At 42.3% G+C, this 26741-nt stretch overlaps 2 long non-coding RNA genes across 2 annotated transcripts in view; both read right to left on the bottom strand.

Moving 5' to 3' along the window:
* Nucleotides 1–13406: 13406 nt before the first annotated feature.
* LOC143269538 (uncharacterized) lies at nucleotides 13407–15900 on the bottom strand. The gene is made up of 2 exons (XR_013046018.1): nucleotides 15729–15900; nucleotides 13407–13823 (listed from the first exon to the last, which is right to left on the bottom strand). It is a non-coding gene; the product is annotated as an uncharacterized LOC143269538 (long non-coding RNA).
* An 8495-nt stretch (nucleotides 15901–24395) lies between these two features.
* The window catches only part of LOC121824073 (uncharacterized), a 32358-nt gene continuing 30012 nt past the window's right edge, over nucleotides 24396–26741 (bottom strand). Inside the window, exon 4 of the long non-coding RNA XR_013046019.1 lies at nucleotides 24396–24599. This is a non-coding gene — a long non-coding RNA (uncharacterized LOC121824073). The remainder of the gene's footprint in view (nucleotides 24600–26741) is intronic.

Here is a 26741-nt window from a genome sequence, read left to right as displayed (position 1 = left end):
TGGGGACAACTGTTACCTTCCTTTCCAGAAGGCCTTATGAGAAAGACACCCATTTGTCTAGTCGGCATTATGTAATCTTTCGTGAGGGAAAATGAACCAGAAGACCCACAGAAGAATTTGCTCTCCTCTGAATTAGCAGGCAGATGTTGAGAAGACTGTTACCTATGAATATAACTGTCTGAAAAGGTCAGGGAACTCAACATTAAAAGTTTAATAGTTATATACAGCCAAATAACAAACACTCCCCAAACTTTGTGAATTAAAAAACAAAAGTCTCCCAAATCCAAATGTATTTTATCTTATAATTTCTGTTTCAAAGGAATTCAGGAGTGGCTTAGCTGGTCTGTATTGTGTCTCTGAGGAAGAACAGCCAGAGATTAGAATCATTTAAAGGACTGATTGAGGCTGGAAGATCTTTTCCAACAGGACTCACCTACATGCTTCCTAGCAAGCTTCTCTCTGTTTCTGCTTTTGTCTCTCTGTCCCTGTCTTTGTCTCTGTCTCTCTGTCTCTCTTACCATGTAGTCTTCCCCTTAGGCTGCTTGAGTGTCCTCGTGATGAGAAACTCTGGGTGACCTAGAGAGAGTGAATGATAGGAAGCTTCACTGCCTTTTAAGACTCGGGCTATGAATTTGCATATCATCACGTTGCTTTATACCATTTGTTAGAAATGAGTCATTAAATAAATTTCACACTCAAATTAGGGGAATTAGCCTTCATTTATTATAGGGAAGAAATAACACTATTGTGGACACATTTAACAACCTCACTAGGAGCTTTAAGTAGTGATGGTATGAGAAGAAAGGGAAAAACAAGATTACACTTGGATTTTTTTACTAAGACCAAAGCTTTCTCCCCTTCTGCCATGCATGGCTGTGTGCTCCAGTGGCTTCCCCACCTAGTTTCCAAGTGACTGCTCAAGCTCCAGTGATCCTGTGCAGTCACAACTTCCAGAATGACAAATGGACCGCGTCTTCCTACAACATGTCTTTTGAACAATACAGCGTTTCCCAGAAGCCCTCACTTGCTTCCTATCTTGACTCCCTGACACATGTGAACGATGGAATCAATCATAGCCAAGAGGAGTAGGACTGTCTTGAGTAATTTACCTGGGTTAATAATGTGTTCCTGAGCTAGATTGCCACCTTGTAGCTGTGTGGTCGCTACCCGAATGTGTGGGTTCACAAGGAGTGGAATGAAGACACAGAGGCATCTTAAGAATGAATTTAGCCTATCATGGCTGCAGGGGGGTCCAGCCTGGAAGGACTGAAGCAAGCACTCTTCCCTTCCCTAGGGCATATTTATTTACTCTTTTTTACAGTTTAGGTTGTTAATTTCCATACCTTCAAAGCAAACCAAAAGCAGCTCCCAGAGACCAAAGGCCAGGTGCAAATTATTTGATTTCTCAGGTACCTTGGTTTTCCGGATTTCCTGGACCAAGTTTTACACAGGCCTTTGATCCTTGGGGGACTCCCTGATCCTTGACTCTCAGACAAGATTCACATAGGGCAATGAGAGAAACAAGAGGTAAGAGAAACAAAAGGTGTGGTTAAACAAAGGAAGGATTAGGGCTAGGCACTGCTCTCTGGAGCCAGGCCAGGAGCTCAGCAGGAACGCCACTACACCAGCTGGCCTAAAGTCACACTAAAATAGATTGGAGCCCTCTTCAAAAATAGAGAGGAGAGTGTCCGTGGGTTGGCAATTAACAAGTAGCTAGCTGGCTCCCTCTGGATTCTTGACTAGACTCCACAGTGCTCTCTCAATTGCTTGTCATCACATCACTTTTGTAAAATAGAAAAGCTTACACTTGAGGAAGAAGATCAGGTCTAGAGCGTTCCTCAAGAGCTCTTGAAACAAAACTCACTCTAAGGTGTGAAAAGGACTGTAAAATGTAATCACAAAAAATAAATCTTTAACAAAGTGTGTTCTTGATAAAGAAAATACATCAAAGACCAAGCTAAATTCTCCACTTATAAAAGAGTATTATTTCATCATTAGGAGTCCCGGGAAACCTGTTTTGTTTGTCATTCTGTGGTATTAGCAGATAGAGTACATTTGTTTCTAAGAGACCCTAAACGGTAAAGGTAGGTCCGGGGCTGCACAATAATTAGACTGGTTGTTTGTTTGTGTCCCACCTCTCCTAGTTTCTGTCACCCTTCTAGTCCCTTCCCCCACAGGTCTTGGTATATTGGAACATTCTGAGATGGAGGACCATAGGCCTTATTTGTGCCTCTCTAAGCTCCTGAGACTTGCCTAACTAGTCATGGTGATGTCAGCATTGCTAGCCCAAAGTCTGTCCGTGAAGGATTGGGCTAGCTCAGCTTTATGATGGTCCAGCCATTTTAAGGAGTTTTGAAATTGCTGAACAACTGCCCGAAGATAAATCCAGGGTAAATGAAGGGAGAGGAAAGGAAGGAATAGGCAGCTCCTTTTGGACGAACAGATTGACTAGGTGTAAAGGTATTAGGTGAGGCGCTTGTAGTGCCGAGGATCTTTGCATTATTTATTCACAGACTCACTTCTTTAGCTTTTAGTGTAACCAATGGCTTCAGTTCCCATTATTCCAGAGGCAGGTGAAGGAAGGGATGGTTTGGCACACAAAATTACCTTGACTAATTGAGTAACACAGATGTTCCAGTTCACAGAACTAATTCTCTACGGGTTTTGCCAGCCCTCAAGCTGTGTAAAGGTCACTTTGTAAGTTTCTCATTTCCTATAGAACAGGTATCAGTCACGCACATGCTAGCAAAAAAAAAAAAAAAAAAAAAAAAAAAAAGCTAGCATGAAAGTATCTCAATTTTGTGACCAGCATAAGTTTCGTGGAGCATGTGGTACAGTCAGGCCATTGCCTGAGCTCAGCCTTTTGCACAGTGGTTTGTTGGTCCTGCCTCTGAAGCCCTGTGGCTTACCGCAGCAGCCTGTGGAAAACCAAGGACTCTGGGACTCTCCGGCCCATCGGCTCTCTGTAAAGGTCTTTGTGAAATTTCTTAGTACATGAAAGTTTGTTTCTTATTGGATTAAACACTTGCTCCCAGTAGCACAGCACTTTATAAAATATTCATATATCAATATTAAACCCCGTGTTTTGTTAAAATTAGTTTGGAATTGAGGGCATTCTAGAACCCTTTAAGAAGTTAAGTTACTAGGAAAAACTGGTAGAAACATATGTCTAATTGGAACTATTAGCACCCTTTGCCAAGAGATTCTTTTCTTCTTCTTGTGAGAGAGGTGGGGGTAGCAGTGTGCGCCCCCACACCATGTTAGTATTGATTTGCATAAGCATTAACAACATTTATACCTTTATTTCTGGAAAAATATTTTCCCTAATGGGATTATTCACATAAAAATCAACAGAGTACCAAGGCAGATATTTCTATAGAAGAGTGTTTAAAACTTGTGCATTCTCTGGGACATACCAAGTTTCTACTTAGCACTCTGGGTTCTGTAAAGAGCAGTCCTATTCTTTAGATATAAACATGTTCTTTCCTAAATTGGACACCTGTGAATGTACTCATGGTCTAGGGGTTCCTTTACCAGCACCAGCTCAAATTTGACTCTGACACACTTCTCAGGAATTATGAAGCTCAAGAGGCAGCTTGGGATGTCGCAGCTCACAGGGAAGCATCGCGTGAGATACAAGAAGGTTTCCGGCAGAAGGCTTTAGAGGAGGCAGCACATTACATCTGCGGGCCTCAGCTCGTGGGAGGCTGTACCCACAGCCCCCTGTGACTCCCTCAACCGGTGGTCAGAGGTCAGGTGGGTAAGACAGCCACACAGACTAACACTCACAGTACATGTCAGGTCAAGACATTTTTATTTCCGATGGAGTCTGCTTTGCCCAGTTTGAATCTGGGACCCTTGCTTCCTTCTCCTTATAAAGCAAGACAATTTTTGAAAATCAGAAAGAAAAATCAGATGCCTCAAGATTTTTGAAGGAAATATTTTAAAATCATCTACAATATCATCTGTGATATAGGATTTAAAATCACGTATAATATAATAATATACCATTTACCACTTTTTCAACTATTTTAATTTATGAGAAAAATTCTAGATATTCTTTTAAAATCTGTGGGATGTAAATAGTTTATAAAATCCTTTGAGGGCCTATTTGGGCAAAAGTATTTGAAACTGCTGCCCTGGAATGTCCAGTTATCTCAGTGTGGGGAGGGCAGGTACTTGAGGCATGCTTGGCGATGGGGAAGCCATCCAATGGTCTCATCTTTTTCCTCCCCCAACTCTGCTTCCTCCTAGAGTCCCCCTCATATGAATTTCTCACTGCTGGGTTTCTCCTGCCCCAAGTTCACAAAACCCCAAGCCTTACAGCTCATGGTCTCTGTTCCAGTCCTATTCTGTCCCTCATATCCCTGACTTCTGACAACAGGAATCTAATCCAATCAGTCATCTGAGCTAGTCTACCAGTTTATGCAACGGGTGGTAACCATTCTTATTTGAACCTTCCATCCCGTGGTCTGGAACTTTCCTACCTTTTCAGTCCTTAATGGAGGCTGAACCTGTCTCCCATGATAAAATCTAAAAACCTAAAATAGTCCATTCTTTAATTTATCATAGTAAGGGCCATCACTTCTAAGCATTTCACTAGTAGCAAGTCATTTAATCTTCAAATAACCTTGTGAAGTACATACTACTGTCATAGCATTCATACAATTGAGGGGACTGTCACACACAGCCAACAACATGGCCATAGTTACAATCACTGGAAAGGCCACTATTTGAATTCAGAGTGTCACACTCCAGGCTTAGTCACCATGGCCTGGGTACAGTTCCCAACTCTAAACATTCAGGATGCTTCACATTTATATCCAGGAGCTGATGCTTCAGAGAGGTGCTAACAGAGTCCAGCTAGGGCTGGTGAGGACCACTGTGACTACTGCATGGACTTTCTCAGGGCAGTGGTGGCATCAATAGCATCTGGGTTCTGGGCTGGCCATGTGTATAACAACCCGAGAAAATCAACAGGGACAGCAGAGACCTACTTCCAGGGTAAGACTTCGGCAGTGGCCCTGACTTGTGTCACTCTATCTGCTTCTCTCCTTCTGATATTTTTGGGAGAAAGATTCTTTCTGTGATTTGTTTCTCTGTTTTTTTGTCACACTCTTATCTATATCTGTCTGTCTTTTGTTTTCTGAGACAGAGTCTCATGGGGTCTAGACTAGTCTTGAACTTTCTATGTAGCTGAGGATGACTGTGAACTCCTGATAACCTTACCCTCTTGCCCTTACCACCCAACTGTTGAGATTACAGGCATGTACAACCATGCTTAGCCTCATATCTATCATTATCATGTCATGTATTTAACTTAAAAGTATAGGTATAGTCAAATTTGCATCCCATGGGGTATGCAGCTCCTGTGTGTGATATTAGACAGCAAATGTTGTCATTACTTGCAATTGAAGGCCTGATGTGAGCTTTTAGAGATGTGAGTTGGATCCTTCTTAGCTTTTAAGCAAAGCACCTGCATGGAGAAGGAGCTCAAAACACATTAGTTGCATGGATAATGAGCTGCCGCACACAAGGGTTAGCGGATGGCAATGTCCTATAGGTGCAATTATTCTTAGCATTTCTATTCAAATTCACAGTGTCCCATGACATTGCTTAGAACCCATTAATGGATGCCCAAATCAACTCAGTTGGTTGAGCTAGCATTATGAGGAAGTGAGATCTACTCACTTATACAGAACATAATGGAGTTCACTGCAGATGGGAAACATGTTAATTCATAAAATATTTGTTCAGATGTGTTTGTTTGTGAGTGTGTGGTGAGGGGTGGGATGGTGTCAGCATGGGGCTGAGGATGTTTGGTAAGCCAAAAGAGTAGATGTGACCACTGTTGCCTGTGATTGGAGGGAAGGCTTGGGAGGCGGGCTCTGAATTGCCTCCATTATCACTTATATCACACACTCAAGGCTAGTGCAAGAACACAAGGCTATTTAGTTATATTGTTGAAGGGGAAAGAAAGCCACAGCTTATGTCACCCATCATCTACACTGTTTAAGGCAGCATGGATTGTTTCTCAGTCATCCATTCTAGAATATAAGATAGCTGTTTCGTGTAAAAGGCCGGCAAAACTTGTAAATTGGTGTGCCTAAGTAATCCTGCTGTCACATGGTTTTCCAAGGCACATAATATGGGTATTTTTAAGTTTATTGTCTTCACAATATCTATAACATGCCGGGGGATTGGCATCTCATAAACTTACTGTTTTGCTACTTTCCATCAGTGTCATTAATTTGTGTGTGTGTGTGTGTGTGTGTGTGTGTGTGTGTGTGTGTGTGTTGTGCGTACAGGTAACATGCATACCTTACTCTCAATCCCCAAGGAAAGGGCACACGTAGGTTACCAGCCATGCACTTGTGACCTCAGACACAACTGTGGGAAAGTTGTGTACAGAGAGGGCACTCCATACTGATGCTGAGATACACAAGAATGCCAAAGCTCTTCACATGAATCTACGTGGGGAACACATGGAGAGAAACATCAGGACCTGCCTGCCTTTGAGAGCCCCTTCCCAAGAGGCTCCATTTATGTCTGGCCTTGCCTATAGCCTCACCCAAACTATTCCAGCCTTTTTTTTTTTTAATTTTTAGTCATGTCTCATATCACGTTCCCTATAGGCTGGCTCTGAGATAAGAATCCACATGCCAGTAATTTATTAAAGAAGTCCTCCCAGGGCACAGCATGGACATGGAGATTGTATTCCACAGTGGGAGAAGAGTAAAGCTTGGCTTCAGGCGGAGGTCCTGGAGGCTAGCTTCCTCCTCAGAGCTTTCTCTCCGGAGGCCAGGAAGCTACATTTTCAGCATCTTGCACCGTCAGTCATTGGGGATTCCAGACCCCCAGGACCTGCAGCAGTCTGTGTGCCGCTCTGCAGCTGAGGGGAGTTTTGGAAGGACAGGTTGCTAACGATGCTGTGTTAGCAGTGATGGGCTGGCATCATTCAAACACCAAAGATGGCAGCACAGAGATTCGCAGATGAGGAGAGAGTCCCAAGTCCCAAGTGGGTGTCACAGCATGTGATGAAGTTAACAGGACATCAACTGACACAGTTCAAGAGACAAACTACCAGAAGCCCAAGATGTTTACAGAGCTGGAAAAGTCACTCTCTGAAGGTACCATTTGAGAGCATGCTTCCGTTTACCCGGGAGGAAGATGTGGCTTTTAGTTTCTCAGGCCCTCTAACCACTTAAGGGTGGAACTTTAAAAGCTGTTCTGCAAGCAGAGAGATGCCAAGACCTCCTGCTCACTGTGCTCCATCTGGAGATGAAAGAGACACGCCCAGCAAGTGCTCTGTGACGGCCTATGGATCCGGAGCAGGAATGTGTTCCTCCCACCTGTCACCAAGCTTGACATCCAACTGCCGTTTTACCATGCTTTTTTTTTTTTTTTAACCTAGTAAATTGACTCAAATCTAAAAGTACTAGAGACACCAAATAATTTCAATTTGTAATGCTTGAGAGGGATTCTCTCTTTGTTCCCTCCCCCAAGATTGGTGTGCTTTTACCTTTTCGGGTGTATCGATGGTTTAAAATGTCCCCTCTGTCATTATGTAACTTTCAAGCTGTTGCTCTCTCAGGGTGAAAAATCTTCTATGTCACTTACCCTGACTACCTTATCTCTGTACCCAGAGCCAGAAGTGGCAAAACAGTAGAACTGAGATTTTTTTCCCCTCTTTTTTCTGAGAATAGATTTTGAACTTCTAAAAGTTGATTAGTACACACGGTATCAGATATCATTATGCCAATTTCAAACGAGGTGTGTTTTAGTAGATTCTCCTCCTTGTTCTATCTCCCTGCTCCCATTTCTCTTTCTCTGGTCTCAGCCTTAAGAGACTTGTGAAGTCGGAAAGCTAGCTTTCAGCACCCATCCCTTCCTCGCTAACCCGGCTTCCTTATTTATTCCATCCTTTGTCATCTGCTGCTAACTTTTACCTGGGTCTTTGGGGTTGTTGTGCTTCTTGGTCCATCAGGACCCCGAACTCAAGACTCATGTATCTATCAATTTTAGAAGATGTCTACGATTTGAGTAATTTCAACTTTTAATTACTTCAAAATGTTCCTCCCTCGAGTTTCCATGATTCAGCCATTCTTTCTGCTAAAATAGCTTATGTGTGTCACATAAGCTCATGGGTAGTCATGGGTCAGTGAAACGTAATGTGCTAGTCACCATCATCTGAAAACACTTGGAAAATATAGAGGTGATATTTTTAAAAATGCTATCTTAAAAATGAAGCAGTACAGAGAGAAAAAAGTCCTGGGGCTTAAGAAATGGCTCAGTGGTTAAAAACACATACTACTCTTGCAGTAGACCCAAGATTGGTTCCCAGTACCCGTGTCTAAAGGCTCACAGCTGCTTGTAATTCCAACTCCAGGGGATCTTATGTCCTCTTCTGGCCTCTGTAGATACCTGCACTCACAGGCACATATCTCCATACAATTATGTATACATGTACATAATCTTAAAAAGAGTGGAAAAAGTTCAGCACTGGGCACTAGAGTGACATGGGATCAAACCCATGTTTCATGTTCATTTCCAGAGAGCTCCCATTAGTTACTTTACTTTCCCCTGAATCCTTCTGAGCTACCTTTATTGTAGAAAAATAAGATGAACAACCACTTTCAGTTTCTGTTGTGCTATTAAGACAAAAATCCTCTGAGTCTGCAGGCTTGTGGCTGATGTGCGGATGCTGTCCTATCTATTGTAGCTATCCTGTTAACAGACTGCAGGTCAAGTGACTGACTCACAGTCAGTTATAAGCCAAATGCTAGTAATATTAATGAGCAAGCAAAGTTTAGACTCTGCAAAGATATGCTATACCTCTTAAACCATGCTATACCTCTTAAACTATACTGTACCTTACTTTGCATTGTACCGCCAATTCTCTGTCTATTCACCAAGTAACTAATTATACATTACTCTATTGATTAAATTATTTATGTGCCTGCTAAGTGCAAAAGCTTGGTCTGCGTGGTATGAAGAATACATAGGTACAGTGTACATAGTCCATGTTAGATTACTATTGAGTGTGACCAATAATTAGCTATATAAGAGAGACATAAAAGAAGGAATAGCATGATCCTGTCTTCAAAGATTTTCTTGATAAGAATAGAAACTGCCTGCAGAATTAAGACATAAGAAGGCTCTGAGCAGGTGTTTTGAGGAAGGTCATCATTCAGAAGTTAGTCAGAGCTATCAAAGTCAACGAAGAGGTGGTAGGTTTAGTGTTTCAGGATAGTTGAAGCAGATCGTTTTCAGTGATATATAAAGAACATGATTATAACGTTCAACTGACTCAGATAATACAACTGACAAAAGATAGGCAACAGATATGCACACAATAAAGAGCAGCAGGAAACAGTGGAGGAGAATCAGAATAGAAGAAGTGATACAGGTCAAGATGTATGTCCAGTTCTACTTGGAATGTGATGGGACAGCTCCTAGCCCAACTCCATGAAGTAGAATCAAACACTACTGGGAGCCACATCAGACCTCCAGTGAAGGAAGTGCATAATGGATACATTGTGGAAGAAAAATGCTGTGGGAAGTTGCTATAGCAACATTTACCTAGTCAAAAGTTCTGAAGATATGTTAGTGTCAAAGAAGTATAAGTACTCTTCAGACTAGGTACTGGGTATTCTGGGTACAGTGTTATATCCAGGAATATGAATGCAAGATGATATCCAGGACACTGACAGCTATCTGATAACCTGGGTGATATCCCAGACACTGGGTAAAATCTGGTGTCCAGAACACTGGCTCCAGGGTGATGTCAGGGATTAAATCTCAGACACTAAGTGGAGACTTATATCCAGAACACTGGCTGAAGAGAGATACTGGAGCACAGGGTGAAGGGTGATGTCCAGAACACTGACTACAGGGTGATATCCTGGACACTGGGTATAGTTATATAATATACAGTGTCAGGTCATATTCTGAACACTGGCTGCACGGTTATATGCAGAACTTGGGCTGCGTTGTTACATTAGGAGCATTGAATTAGGAACATCTTACATACACTGTTAGGGAGATCACCTAACATTGGATTCAAGATGATATCCAGAACACTGGATACAGGGCTGCCTTCAAACCACCAGGTGCTATCCAGAGCACTGGCTGCAGGTGATAGCCTGATCCTTGGGTACGGGGTCATAGCTAGAACAGTATTTTCAGGGTGATATTCAGGACATTGGGTGCAAGGTGGTGTGCTGGACACTGACTGCACTATTATATTCAGAGCACTGGCTTATGGCTGTTTTTCAGCTGGTACCTTTGTCTTTTGGGGAGCCGACATCTCCCTACGCAACCCTGGCTGCCTGGAACTTGCTATGTGGACCAGGCTGGCCTTGAACTCACAGAGATATGCCTACCTCTGTCTTTCAGGTGCTGGGATTAAAGGTGCATACCACCATACCCAGCCCCTGGGTAATATCTTAACAATTTTTTATATTATATATCTTGATCATATTCTTTCTCTTCCCACAACTCCTCTCAGATCCTCCCCACCTCCCTGTACACTCATGTTCTCTCTTGTTTTCCCCTCTTAAACAAAAAATAAAAAACAAATGAAAATCAAAGTAGAAAAAACCCAATGAGTCAAAAAACAAACAAACAAACAAAAAAAAAAAACACTGAACAATGCCCAAACAAAACAAAGCAAAAAGCCCACAAAAAGGAACATGGAGCTTTGTGTTGGCCAACTCTTCCTAGGTGAGCGACCTCCCCTGGAGTGTAGTTGATATCCTGAGTAATATCTTAATCACTGTAGTAATATCCTGGATACTGGCTACAGTGTGATATGTAGGAAACTGGCCATAGAGTAATACCCTGGACCTGGCTATGGGGTAGTATCCAGAACGCTGTGTGCAGGGTGATATCTAAAATACTGAGTGCATAGTGACATTCTGGACATTGGGTTCAGGGCACTAGTCAAGAATGGTTGGGAGTATATCCAGAACATGCCTGTAGGGTCATATGTATAGCATTAGCTATAGGGTGATCTCAACATTGATTCTAGTGTGATATCCAGAGTGTTGATGCAGGCTGATGTCCAGAACATTGGCTGCCAGGTTGTATTCAGACTGTAGAGTGTAATACACAGAGCAGCCTGGGCAGGGTGGTATCCAAAGTGCTGATACACAGTCATACCCAGAAGATGGAGTGCAAGTTGCTATGCAGGGTACTTTCTGCAGCAGTAACCAGAGCTCTGGATGTGGGGTGGGTGAGTCACATTCAGAACAGTAGCTGCAGAGCCACAACCGGGGCACTGGATGCAGAGGGCTAGCTGGTGACTTTGTATACTATTATATCCTGCATATTGGCTGAAGGGTGTTATGGACATTTGATGCTATGATAGCCTAGACAATGACTATAGCATGACACCCAGAGCACTAGTAGCAGGGTGATTTATGTAGAGTTGGCTAAAGCATGATAGCTTAGTCACAGGATGAGGCATCACATCCTGACCACTGGCTCTGGTGTAATATCCATAATTTTGCCTTCAGGGAGGTATTTTGACTGCAGGGTGATATCCTGGACACTTTGTACACGGTGGTATCTAGAACGCTGTTCAGTGTGATATCCTCAACACTCGGTATGGTGTTGTCCAGATCACTGGGAGGAAGGCTTATGCTCAGACTCATGGCCCCAAAGCTGCTGCAGGATTCTTGACTGTCAGTTTTACTAGAGTACTAGGTTGTGCCAACATTAGTTTGGTAATAATATTTTGGAGTTGCTTTTTTCTGTCATATATTACCCATTCAGTAGATGCCTCCCTCAGACATACAGGATTAAGTTTCTGTGTGGTAGGACTCATAATATGTGGACTGTTCCAAATATTAATATTTTGAAAACTTTTTTTTTAATAAGATGGGTATGTCAATGCATTTTTGTGATGACTAACATAGAAAAGGTTCTACTTTAACAAGGCTTTTCTTTTTGCAGTTACCTTCAATGCCATTAGAGGATTTATCTCCTGAGAAACCTTGGAATCTGTTACAGTCGCTGAAGGCCGTTTCCCCAGTCCCATAGACCAGTGCCTTGATAGGGTCACACTGTCATGTCTGGACCAATTCGAGCTAAGCTCGTGCAATCTGAGCATTTATCGTACTTCTAATATTCCTTTTTTGTTTATTGATTTTTAAGTTAGCATATCAAGCGATAGACTTCATCATCATATTTTTGGTATGTATATGCCATTACATTTTGTTCTGATTCATTCCATTTCCCAGCCCCTTCTGTTCGTCCCTTTCTTTCCCCCAAATAGACCTTTGTTAGACTTCATGTGAATTCCACATCCTCTCTTCTCTCCTTTGTTATCGCTCCCTCCCTTCTCATGGTCGCCTATAATCACACACACACACACACACACACACTGATTCTCCATATAAGAGAAAACATAAAGCATTTGTTTGGCTTATTTTGTTAAGCATATGATTTTTCAGTTCCATTCATTTTTGTGCAAATGTTATCCTTTCATTTTTCTTTATGGCTAAAAAATTCCATTGAGAGATGCATCATATTTTGCATTTATCTCATAATGGACATCTAGGTGAACTCTGCTTCTTAGCTATTGCAAATCTTGTAGCAATAAACATGAATGTGCATGTGCTTGGTGGGATGTTAGCTTAGAGTCCTTTGGGTACATACCTAAGATATATATGGTATAACAGTGTGATATGGTAGTTTTATTTTGATTTTTTTTAGAACCCTCCTCATTGACTCCCACACTGGCCACATCAGTTTCCACCCTCACAATGTTTAAGGGTTTCTCTTTGCCCTGTCTTTGTCAACATTCATTGTCATGTGTTTTTTTGAATAAAAATCTTACCTTTAGATACATATGTTAATTTATTCTATGGAGACAAGTTATAAATATGTGGATAATTTTGAGTTGCTCACCTCTTATGATCTTTTTGGGTGTAAGGACGCCATGCTAAGAGTCCATCACAATAATCCTAAGAGCCAATTAATTTCTACATATTGACTCTTTGTGATGTTCCCTGTGAGAATTCTTATTATAGAAACAAAACAAAGATTTAGCTCACATTTATAGAGAGGCAACTGGCAAGTTTGTCAGTAAGTCTACATTTATAAAAATTTAAAATGCTTCTGTGTCAAAGATGAATGTGCTATGCTTTGGAACTGAAGTGACTGAGCTGTGTGGGAAAGCCAAAGTACAGGCGCTTTCTCCATTATAACCATGATCAACTCGGCTATCTGGGGATGACTAATTAGGCAATGGAAAACACGATATTAATCTTCAACAGATTCGGTAATTCATATTCTCATAAATATGCATTATATGATAACAGTAAGTTATATTGTGCATACTGAAACAACTAACTAATTAAGTCAGCCTCCTATATGAAACAAATGGAAGAAACCACAAATAAAAACATGGCTCGGGCATTTAATCAGGATTGTCAACTTAGTCCGTGGGAGAATGATTTCAGGGTCAGAATCACGGGTGACAATACAATCACAGCAGTGGAGCAATCTGCATCCAATTACGTTCACACGTGTGTTAGAAAACTATCAGATGAATTGCTCCCGCTAGATCTGCTCTCTAGACCTGACAGGAAAGGCTGTGAGAAGACAGCTTGCCACAGAGGCTCTGAGGGCCATTTGTGTCAGCCAAGGAAAGCTGGGAGGCATAGATGGGATCCAGGTCATGTGCAAGCCATGAACCAAAGGATACATGGGGACGCACCCGAGAATACTTTCCCCTGCAGCCTGGGTTCAAGCTCCTCTTTTCTCTTTCTGGTGGCTTAAGATCGTAGCGACTTTGAAGCACGTGGGGCTGCTTCCTGTGGGGAAAGTAAAGTTTTCAAAGGCCATCAGAAGCCCACAGATGCATTGACAGGTACAGAAGCTGACTGCATCTTAATACACAAAATAGCTCTCTCTGATAAACTAGATCCTTCGACCTACCGTACTATAAAAATGCTGTTTAGGACATTTAGGGCCGAATACTCGGATTGATGAATTAGCACTCGAGCGTCTCTTCTGCATGTCTTTGGCCATTGAGTAAAGCTCTGTGTTCATCTTCTTGAATTATTTTAGATTCCTTTTATTTTGTGGCATTGTAACATTTGTACACTGACATCTATCCCTTTATGCTATTATCTTTGTGGTGGGCTTAGGGCTAGTATTAAACTGATGTTTTTGTCAGCACATAGCACAGAAACTGGCATTATAAAGACTTGCTGTTAGACAAATAACTGAAAGGCATTAACGACCAATGTTGACACCATTAGTTCAAACAGATGATTGACATTTTTGTCAGGACATAGCAGTTACTAAAGTTTGCAATATTCCTTACCAACTAGTTGTCATTCATTTACCCAAATCTGTTAATTAGCCCATTGTATATCTGGGATATATTGAGATATACATAAGCAATCCTCTTTTCTCAAGAAACTTGAATGTCCATGTGTACAAACATTTATTTTGGTGCTAGGGACCGATGAATACAACATGGTGATGATTCCTACAGGCATAGTGCACAAGGAATTCCATGGAAGCTTTTGGGAGGAATATCCCACTTACTCTAGGGCAGTTTTAAATAACTTCCTGAACAGTAAGTGAAGTTTGTAGATAAAAATAACCTTGCTGGCTTAAAAAAAAAACACAGAGCATTACAGACTTAGAGTACTAAGAAATGGAAATAAGGCAAAGTGCAAGAATGACTATATGTTTGGTTGTTGAGGACACTTAAACATTATTGAAGATCTTTTTTCTTTTTTCCTTAACAGACTTAATTCAGTTTACTTTTTAGGCATAAGAACCCTATGTGGTAGCCACAGCTGGAGCCTGTGTCTTATGAACACAAACTCTGGTGTGGGTTTTCATGAGACTCACAGCACTGTTGAAATAGTCAATTTCTTATCAGCAAATGAATAGACAAATAGATCAATGGAACAGAAAGGAGTCCAGAAGCAGATCCAAATATTGTCAGCTGATCTTTGATGAGGACCTTTGGCCCTTTCAATGAAGAAGGAATGGTTTTCCAAATGTGCTAGAATGATGGGACATTTGATGTAAAATATGAATATACGCACTGTCCTCACGTCTTCACAAAATTGGTTCAAAATGGAAAATACACTAAATGTAAATGCATAAACAGTGAAATGACCAGAAGATAGCAGGGGAAACCTTAGGTAGCCCTAACTTTGCAGATGGGATAGTGAGAAAAATCCCAAATGCATAACTCACAAAACAAAATTTAATATTAGAGTTCATTGAAATTAAAAAACGTCCCTGCTCAACAAAAGATAATATTAGTGAATATACAATCTGTGAACTAGGAGAAAAATTTTGTAAACTATATAACTTATCTAAGACTTGTAGCCAAAATATATGAAAACTCCTTAAAATATAATAGTAAGTAAATAACCTACTTTTTTTTTTTTTTTTTTTTTTTTTTGAGACAGGGTTTCTCTGTGTAGCTTTGCGCCTTTTCCTGGAACTCACTTGGTAGTCCAGGCTGGCCTCGAACTCACAGAGATCTGCCTGGCTCTGCCTCCCGAGTGCTGGGATTAAAGGCGTGCGCCACCACCGCCCGGCTAATAACCTACTTTTAAAAGTGGCAAAAAATATGAATGCTTCACCAAAGAATATATATGTGGCAAATAAGTGTGTGAAAAATAAGTATGAAATGTGTGCCATGTAATAAGAGAACTGCAAATGAAAGCCACGAGGAAACTACTCACCTGGAGGAGGAGCTGAAATCAAAATGCTGATTTAACAATGCCAGCGAGGGGGCTGCACAACATATGCTCTCACTATTTGCTGATGGGAATCCAGAGCGGTTCATTCACTTTGGAAGAGAGACTGATAAGTTTCCTACAAAGACAATACTAATAAAAGGGAACTGTGTTGGAGAAAGGATTTCTACATACTATTCGTTGAATTTTCTACAAACCCCCAATGGCACCAAAATATTCTTCTACTTACAAAACTACTTTTGAAATGTAAGTTCAGGCCGGGCGGTGGTGGTGCACGCCTTTAATCCCAGCACTCGGGAGGCAGAGCCAGGCGGATCTCTGTGAGTTCGAGGCCAGCCTGGGCTACCAAGTGAGTTCCAGGAAAGGCGCAAAGCTACACAGAGAAACCCTGTCTCGAAAAACCAAAAAAAAAAGAAATGTAAGTTCAGTAATAATGGTCCAATTAAAATAGTCAGTGGGGGATGGACAGATGGTTCAGCATTTAAGAGCACTTGCTGCTCTTTCAGAGGACCAGAGTTCAATTCCAAGGACTCAAGTCATGAGGCTCATTATCACTGGTAACTCCAGCTCCAGGAGATCTGACACCCTTTTCTGATCTCTGTGTTCACTTGCATGCATGTACACACACACACACACACACACACACACACACACACACACACACACACAAATAATAAAATAAAACATGTCTATATAAGTTATTTGTATAAATAGGTAGAATAAATTGGAGCAGTTAAAACTTTGGAGTGTCAAGAAATAGAAATGCTGAGAATTCTTAAGATTTTTGGCTTGTGATCCAATCACGGATCTGGAGATTAGAATAACTTGGATCTTGTAGGTAGAATAAACTTGGCTTTTGTGAATAATATTTCATCTGGACAAACTAAAAATGATTTTCCACACTCATGACATATACTTTTATTTTCTGTTACTGCTCATGTATTAAGAGATGAACATGATGTTTTTAAAAAAGCATTCTTGTATTTTGTTCTCTTTAGAAGCATCCAGAAGTCTCCAGGTTCCCAAATTTACATCTTTGACCTAAATTTATCTCTGGGACTCTGAAGTAACACAGGCATCTCCAGCCATCTGGGCTATCTCTTAGGACTTCAATACCAGCATATCCAAACCAGTTCCCCCCAATCGCTCTACCTCTGGCTTTCCTTCTCAGTTGAGGGCAAATACTCAGGCCAGAAGTTCTCAGATTCTTCATTTTTCTCTTTTCCTTAGCCCCTTCAGCCAAGCCATCGGCAAATCTTGCTGTTGCCGATGCTTCTAAACTGTAGTTGGAAGCACCATAGTAAGTGCCCACTACAGTGATTCCATTCCATGCAGACCATCTTTGTAGCTTTTTGAATGTCTAGTGTTTCCAGGTTCTTCACTGACCCTCTGTTTGCTTTGTACTTTCCTGTATTTTTCTCTATTTTCGATGATAGTCTGTTAGATTTTAAATTAGTTATATATATATATATATATATATATATATATATATATATATATATATATATATTTCAGTGAAGCATGGGCATTTTAGGTTAGAACATACGTTTCATTAATTTGGGGGGACAAAGTTAGAGAAAACCCACTGAGCATGGACAGCTTAACGATGTCTGGTGCTTCTTTGTCCTCTCCCCACTCCTCAGCTCCTTTAAGAGCCTCACTAGGGTCTCATTATGACCAATTCTTGAACCTCGCTCTCCCTAGTCTCTACAGGGTGCATAGCAAGGCTTAAGAAGGTGAAAACCCGTTTTGTAAATCACCCAGAACCAAAAAGCACTGATCTGTTTCTTTTTGCTTTTGAAGTCTTGGTCAAATTGTCTTTGAATTAAAACGACCTCTTCATTAATGTCCCCAGCCCCAGAAGAGCACAACTTCAGAAAGGATGGCAGTCCAAGCTCCTTGGCGTCTTTCGCTCAGATGGTACTCAAGACTGTTTACACTTGGAATCCTCTGCTTGTCTGGACTCATGACTTTTCTTGTGATGAAATGTTTTACAATTGCTGCTGTTGTTAGGACCTGATTTCAATTGACTGTCACCACTGTGTAAACACACCGATGACTCTGCTCCATGGGAACAGGCTGTCCGTCTTGGTTTTGACATTAGCTCACTCTGGAAGTGATCTTCAATCACACATCCATAGTGCTCTCTCTGTTGTCAACAATCACCATGTCACTGTTTGAAAATAAAGTCTTTTGGGCAGCCTGGGTTGTCAGTACAGCATAGAGCAGGATCAAGCCCAAATTGCTTTCAATCAGTAGGTTAATTTGTCTCTGGAATGTGCTTCAATACAAATGGTTCTAGGTTGTTGGAAGGCTAGATTTCCTCATTCAACTTGATTCTAGAATCTATGAAAAATTAGGAAGATTTAGGGAAAAACATGTACCACCAAATCCTGTCATATTTACTTTTGTTCCAACTTAAAAAAAAATCCTCCAATGTTATTTTGTCAGGGACCCTAATTAGAAGTAACTAATTCTGAGTCTTAACTAAAAAATGCCCATTAAGAGAAATTGTTTTCCCTTTAAAATTTCCCATCATAGATGCATCCATTTTAAACCAATTCTTGCCAATAGTGATCATTTGAACTAAGTTAAATTATTAATTTTTATTTAGAAAGTTCATTATCACTTATGAAACAGGGTAATACATAGTCTAAGATCATTGTATCTCTGACATCTCCCATAACCTTTAGACCTGTGGGTCGTGACCCCTTGGGGGGGGGGGTGGTTCAAAGGACTCTTTCACATGGGTCCTCTTAGATCATTGGAAAATGTAGATATTTACATTATAATTCATAACTAGCAAAGTTACAGTAGCAACAAAAATAATTCTATGGTTGGGAATCACTACAACCTGAGAAACTTATTAAAGGATCAGAGCCTTAGGAAGGCTGAGAACCACTGCTTTAGGCCTTACCACAGTTACAAGATGGTAAAATGAACTCAGGGTCTGGGTCAATGAGAAATCAGACACTTGCCTGTAACCCCTAGAACAGATTCATTTTCGCATGTCTCATAATTAGGACCTGTGAAGATCTGATTTCAATTTACCATCGTCGCTGCATAAATAACGTGATGACTACTTCATAGGACAGTCTCCCTTCCTTCAGAGCACCCTACGCTGGCAATGACCTTAGGCCCACACCCATGGGGTTGTTGGTGCACCCATGAAAACGGTGTAAAAACAAAATTCCTCAGGCTGTCTGGGTTAAGAGAGTGTTAAAGAGCGGGGCCAGTTTTTGTCGTCTTCATTGATGAAGCCATTGCTGTTTCTTTTTGAAGAAGTATTTTCTTTGCTCTATTTTGTGCACACTGGATCAGAATACTGTGTGTTACCAAATTCGCATTTTCACAGTGTTTCTTTATTTAGTTCTTAACTTTTGCATGATACTTGTAATGAAAGCACCGAGTCATCCTTATGACTGGTTGGAAATGATTTGCAGCTGCGGAGTCTTCACGATTGTTTTCTGTTGTGGGGATTTGGACGGCATCTTCATCTGGACAGGAAGGTCTGGCTGTAAGCGTCATGTGTACACAGCAAGCCTTCTGGTGGCACTGGACTTCCTGTGAAATATCATGAGACTTGTTGCTGTGTCAGAGGCAGAGACAGGAAATCAATAAGGAGCATTCCCATGGCACTTCCAGATTTTCTCTGGTTTAAGGCTTAGTTCAGCTAATTAGATTTTCTCTTCCCATAGTATAAAGTTCACATTGCGGTGGGCTTGGCTTTTGTTAACAAAAGGCCCATTAAGAAATCCGTATTTCCTTAGGGTGTATGGAAACATGAGTCAGCATCTCCAGAGCCTTTGCTTTGTCTTCTGAATGATTTTGTGCATAAGCACAGAAGGAAAGGGGACATTTTAAATGATATTAGAGTCTAGGCACTCTTCATGATAAACTTTTTTTTTTTTTTTTTTCTTTTTTTTTTTTCTTTTTTGGTTTTTCGAGACAGGGTTTCTCTGCGTAGCTTTGCGCCTTTCCTGGAACTCACTTGGTAGCCCAGGCTGGCCTCGAACTCACAAAGATCCACCTGCCTCTGCCTCCCGAGTGCTGGGATTAAAGGCGTGCGCCACCACCGCCCGGCTTCTTCATGATAAACTTTTAACCCACATTTCTCTAAAAAACAAAATAGAGAGAGCAAATAGATCTTTTCAATGTGTATTAAACTCACCGCCCACCCTTGTTCTCTGTACTGTTCTGTGTGTTTACTTAGCAGTCTGATATTTTTTTCAGTGTTGTCTTGAGAAAGGCAAATGTATATCTTCACTCCAACATTTGGAGCTCAAAGCATTTCCTTCTGAATGAACTGTAGTTATCTTGTGAAGTGAGTGAGGAGGAGAGGAGAGAGAATGTGGAAAAGACATGGACGATGATGGTACATACACTATGGAATAGTTAGAGTTGAGACCCTTTGCCTACCGGGTGCAGTACAAATAAAATGAAATGCTGAATCGAAGCGGTGGTTGGTGTCGTCACTCATCATTACTCCGTTATTTAAAGAGCTGCAGCAGACTGACTTCTAACCCTCGATCATGGCAGCATTTCTGGACCAAGACCTGTTGCCTTATGCAGCCCTCACCCCAAGCCTGTAAGCCATTGGTTACTGTTTTATTTAATATCTCATCCCATGGTTGCTATCTTATTTAATGCAATACAAACTGGGCTGCATCAGTCTTGCAAAGCATGTCAACTTTAGTAGTCCATTCAATAGAGCTGTTTCCTTCCATTTCATATGGTTTTGAGACTGTTCTAACAAGACACTTGTTGAATACATTTATGAAGTATTCAGGGTTGTATTTTCCGGCCCAATCAGCTTGTTGACTGTGAGGGACTAATGTAATATGCACTTGGGTCAAGCTTGAGCAGAATTTTATAAAAAGGTATAAGTCCTTTTTATACTGGGTCAGCCTGCATCTCAACAGCACCTTTTAAAATTAGAATTTCTTAGTAAAACCAGTCAGGGATGTTTCCAGTAAGATTTAAATAAAGTTGGTAGGAAAAAGCCAAGTCAACTTCAGGCTGCAGGCCATCCTGCTGAATTTCAAGACACTGAACTTCTTTTCTAATTTTTTTATTCCCACTAAATTGTGCAAAGTGCAGGCTGCTGATCTGAATTGTGAGGTGCCTGTTCCCAGCCCAGCCTGCTCGGCCCACGCAGGCTTCAGCGGCTCACAATTGTGTCATCCTAGAGCACAGCAAGCGTCAATGTATGGAGCAGGATCATCTTGGGTACTTGATCAGGAGTCACGGTTATACTTGGTATTAACCTCATTCTTTTAAAACTGTGACAATGTGTGCCGAGATGAGACAGTGTCCTGGCCACTTTAGAAAACTGCTGTCTGCAACAACTAAAACAATGTACCCGGGTTTAAAAGGTATATGTTCCTAACACTGTGGACCCAATTGTGGCCAATCTCCCACTGGTTTCATAAGTGGACATCTTAATCTCCATATCCCAGAAGCTTAAAAAGATTTATTTCTACTAATTTTAGGCATGTGTATGTGTGTGTTTGTGCATGGTTGCACATAGGTGCCCTCAGAGGCCAGAGGCTTGTGATCCCCCAGAGCTGGAGTTACAGGCACTTGGGAGTCACCTGAGGTAGGTACAGAGAACTGAACCCAGTGTCTGCAAGAGCAGGGCACACTCTTATCCAGGGTCATCTCTTCAGCCCTGGAGCTTCTTATATAGTGTATTAGTATCTGACTTCAGTAGACATAGCAGCAAATGATAAATAATACACGGCCAAACTCGAACTTTATCATCAGATTTTCACTGTTAGGAAAGGTCTAAGCAGCGCAGATTCTTGGCCTTGACTCTGGTCTAGTTGTGGTCTCCAGTCTGAGCATTCACGACTCAAACTGTCGGGCTGCTTCCCATCCCTGTGAAGCTATTCTCTGTGGTGGACATCTGCAGCGTTGTCCTATGCTCTTGTCCCTCCTTGTGGTGAGATGTCATATTCCAGTGGCCTTGCAGGAACCCCTCGCCACACTGGACTGGTCAGGATGGCTGAGATGTCCAACTTAATCTGGTCTTTGAACATCTTTGAGAGTTCAGTAAGGATCCCTTTAAGAGTGTGAAGCTACAAAATCTACAACTTATGCTTTGGAGTGTGCGTGGTGAGAGGGACAGAGGAGTGAGGCAGAGTGTGAGAGTCCCGAGCCCCCTGGCCGCATTCTTTGTTTGTGTTTGTTTGAGACAGGGTTTCACGGTGCAGCTCTGGCTGTCCTGGAACTCACTTTGTAGACCAGGCTATCCTCAAGCTCACAGAGCTCTGCCTGCCTCTGCCTCCTGAGTTCTGGGATTAAAGGCGTGCGCCACCATGCCCAGGTTTGGCTGCATTCTTATGCCTGAGTTCTGGAACAACACTTGAATTGTTAGAACTAATGTTTTCCTTTCCATGTGTGCAGCTGAAGTTTGTTTCTGCCACATGGTTCCCAAAGCGGCTAAACTAGCATTCCCAACACCCTGACTTGGTGCCTTTCCCTGCTAAGCATTCCTTTCTCAACGGCAAGACTCCTGTGACAAGGATACAGGTTCACTGCAAGTTGGAGTTCAAATTTCATCTCAAAGTAATAGCCACACAGTCAAAGAATTTATAGCAAACCCAGCCTTGCCAAGAAGTCTCCTTACAGCTTTGAGAGGGAAGGGATGAGCTGAGCATTACTATATGGTGGTGGTTCACCCCTTTCCACACGCACAACCGTGGAGATACAACACCATCCAAGGAGTGTTACGGTTAGGTGAAAGGTCAGCAGAAAGACTGATTCTGATGAATTCGATCAGAGGTGATTTGTTCAAAGCAGTCAGCACAGGGGAAGTCCCAAGAGCTTCTCAGGATGCAGTCCTCAGAAGATGGACAAGACATAAAGGTGAAGCCCATGGGGTTGTGTGGTTCACGGTGCGGCTGAACATTGTAGGCACCAGAGGGAGAGCAGCGGAGTAAGAAAGGAGGCTGCAGTGTTGTGGGCAGCACTAGGGAGGCTGCACTGCTGTGAAGATCCAGGCACATGTGTTACATGCGTCTGTAACCCCAGCGCCTCGGAAGGGGTGGGAGTACCTCTGCGGCTCGGTGGCATCGGGTTAGTGCCAGAATCAGTGAGAGATCTTGTCTCAAGGGATAAGACAGAGTGATGGAGCAGGCTGCTGCCAGATGTGCTCCTCTGGTTTCTGTGTGCACACACAGGTGTGTAACCCCCCCCCCACGCACACACAGGTGTGTAACCCCACCACCACCACCACCACACCCCCCCACACACACACGCACACACAGGTTGCCAAATGTCCTCCCCTGGCTTCTGTGTGTACACACAGGTGTGTAACCCCACCCCTTCGTGCACACATACACAGCATGCCAGATGTCCTCCTCTGGTTTCTGTGTGTACACACAGGTGTTTAATCATCCCGTCCCCCACCCCTGCCACACACACACACACACACACACACACCAAACACACACAGGTTGCCAGATGTCCTCCTCTGGTTTCTGTGTGTACACATAGGTCTATAAATCCCTCACATACACACACACACACACATACACACACACAAGCATACATACACAAGCACACCCACACCCACACAAACATGTATTTCCAAAACAAGGCATTACAAAACAATAAACAGGAAATGAGATCTGATTAGTGTTACAGGTACAAACAGTCAGATAGGGAGTTTCTACAGTGCTTGTGCCTTTGTCTTTCAATAAAAATAAAATGATGGCTAGTTTATTACTTTATGTGGGTAGAATGATTTTCTTTTGTTTTGCAAAGTGAGAGAGTTGAGTGCCCCCTGCCTCTAGACACCACTTTCCTCTCTTGAGACTGCCCGTGGGCACTGAACTGCTTTGGTTCTCCTGGCCTAGGTGATGAGGGGGCTGACAGATTGGTACCCATGCTCTACCCTCCCCCTTTATCCCTGTCATCACTCCTTGTTGATGAAATCGGCATGTGAAGCCAAGAAAGCCATACAAGACAGAGTTCCTTTTACCAACTGGAAATCGCTTCTACTAGCCAGAAATATTGTTAAGAGTTAAGCTGGATGCTCCAGAAGTGACAGCTATCTTTCCTTGGCTGTTTCTGAATAGTGTTTGTGGACGGTAACATTGCTTTATCCACAATGTTAAGAGATACTAGAGGACAATGTCTAGTGGTCTGAGAACAATCTAGTGGTCTAAGGAATTTTATTTGGACATAAGTCACTATATATACTGTTGCATGAAATTCTGTGTTATCCAAATTGAATTTTTTTATCTAATGTATTTCTGGAAAGTGATTCAGAGAAAAGTAACTAGGAGGTTTATTTATTTATTTTTTCTGTTGCTGATTGTTTAACAACAGCTTCTGGCAGAGAACATTATTTATTCTCTTTTGATATTTGTCTCAAAGGGCCTCCATTTTAAAATGCTTTTAGGGGAAGTATTATTTTAAAATTGAATAGTGAATGGGATGTTTACGAAGAGAAAATTCTAAGGAGCTTCCTGGCAAAGGAAGTAAACAAAACAGAGTACATCATCCCTCACATTTCTTCTCTAGAACTCTTCTTGTAAGATTGTTTGGAAAACGGTGTGATTAAGACATTCTTCTCTTTAGTGAGTGAGTGCCTGGTAAAGTTGTCTCCCCCACCCCCACCCCCACCCCCCATGGCATCTGTATTTTAACAGTGTTTGGAGTTTAAAGTACAACTCTTTGGTTACCTGATTCTCCACAAGGGTGGATGGATATTACTGTTTTAGATCTGCTGTGCCAAGTCTATCTGAGTCATCCTGCTTGAACTGCTTTACTAGTGGGGAGTGGAAAAGGGCGTTAGAAGGCCATCGCTCTGTGATGAGCAGCCAGGAGGAGGTAACCGAGACAGGCCTGAAAATGGGTCAGAGGGTCAGATCATCAGGCTTTACAAGATACTCCCAGACTACTCTCCCTGGAAGAAGTGTTTCTCTTCCCTCTGCCCCAAAGCCACACCATCCTGACAGTGTGTTCTCCAAAGGTCACCCCCATCGTAAGTCAAAGAATAAGGCAGTTCAGCTCATTCTCAAAGTACCAGCTCCAAACAAGCTACCCTAAAGTCTCGTCCCAGACACTCCCCAGATTCACAACACACCCCCACGGCTGGGCATGTTTGCACAAGCCCGGCAGACCTAGACACTTCCGCCTAGCCAGTTCCAGGTCAAAATAGCCATTTCCGGGTCACGGCGTCTTGCGTGACCAGGACCCTGTGGCTTTGCATGATTGCGTAAGAGCGTGCAATGCAACCATGTGATCTGCGCATGCGTGGAGTAGCTATGTCGACCTGTGTACGCGCTTGCACCACCCAGCCTTTATAAGCTGGCGCCATATTCCCGGCTTCCTCTTCTTCCTCTTCTCCACACACGTGTCTCTCCGCAGGCCTGAGCACTCATCTGTCCCTTTCATCTTAATGAAACTCTTGTTAGTGGATTCTGTCATGTTTCGTGACATCTCCACGAAGGGTAAGAGCGCTGCTAAATAACTAACACTCAGATCGCTTATAAAACACACAAAGCAAGAAAGAACTCCAATGGGGGAAAATGCTCCTTAGATTAAACATGTAGCTAGAGAGAAAGTCATTTAAGAATCAAAAGCCTGCAGAGCTCAGAATGATTTTACACTTTTAAAAAAATGTGGACTTTTTAAAAAAGTTTCTTATAGATCCAGTTTTAACACAGATGACACATATGGTGTTAATAACAGACATTCATTTTAGCATTAGGAGTGATAAAGAGAAGAATATATGGAGAGTTCAAAAATAACAGGTAGCTGAATGCCTGAATGTGAATGCGTTCTACCCCGAGATTGTGTGGCACCTTGAAGAGCTGTAGGCAACCAGATCTGGCGCAAGCCGGAAATGCTCTTCCCGTCCAGTACTCCTCAGCCCCTGAGAACCCTCACAGCAACAATCATCCTTTCCCATCTACCTTTACTCTGCTACTGTTGTGCCCAGGTCGCAAGACCCCCCAAGCAAGACCACCACAGAGCCATTATCTGAGCAAGCACACAGAGGTTTTTACTAACAAAACAAGCTTGGTCCACAGTCCAGCATCCGGCACAGCCAGTGGAGGAGAACGGCCCCGAGCACTCACTTTAAGGGGTTTACATAGGAAAAGTTTACATGCAGCTTGGGATTGGACTAGGGGGCTAGGGGTGAGGTAAGCATAAGGTTACTAATTGCTAACAGGATTCAGGGTATCTATAGAGACATCAATTTTTACTCCCTATGTCCTGCTTTTGTTGACACATTCAGATCTATTGTTGCAGTCCTACACTCCTCTAAGGTCAACTTCTGGTCAGCTGAGTCCATTGCCCCCCTGTAGCTAGAGTTTTCTGCCTTGCCCACAGTCAGGACAAATCTTTGTCACCCGCCAGTCCCACAGCCGCTCAGACCCAACCAAGTAAACACAGAGACTTATTTTGCTTACAAACTGTATGGCCGTGGCAGGCTTCTTGCTAACTGTTCTCATAACTTAAATTAATCCATTTCCACAAATCTATACCCTGCCATGCGGCTTGTGGCTTATTGGCATCTTCACATGCTGCTTGTCAGGGTGGCAGCTGGCAGTGACTCCTTCTGCCTTCCTGTTCTTTTATTTCTTCTCTCTGTTAGTCTCGCCTATACTTCCTGCCTAGCCATGGCCAATCAGGTTTTATTTATTGACCAATCAGAGAAACTTGACATACAGACCATCCCACAGCACAACCAAGTGCAGACCATCTCAGACACCTGCACTCAGGCCCATGGTCCTAATCATCCTCTATGCAGACTTGCTGGGTAAAGCCACGAGGAACCCAAGAACAGGCTCCCACAGGACATACAGAACATCCCACAGCACTCCTCATATTTTGTTTTTGCAAGTCCAGGATACATAGATTTATTGTCCCAGCCTTAAGTTCAACTTCTGATCACTTCTAAAACTGCTGGTCAGCAAATACCTTTGGAGGAGGCGGGGTAGGGAAGCATCTCTCAAGATGGCTACCGATTTTTGCCTT

The sequence above is a fragment of the Peromyscus maniculatus genome, chromosome 19, assembly GCF_049852395.1.
Source record: "Peromyscus maniculatus bairdii isolate BWxNUB_F1_BW_parent chromosome 19, HU_Pman_BW_mat_3.1, whole genome shotgun sequence".
Taxonomy (NCBI): domain Eukaryota; kingdom Metazoa; phylum Chordata; class Mammalia; order Rodentia; family Cricetidae; genus Peromyscus; species Peromyscus maniculatus.
Note: the sequence above shows the minus strand (reverse complement) of the source record. Positions and strands in the feature narration are given on the sequence as shown.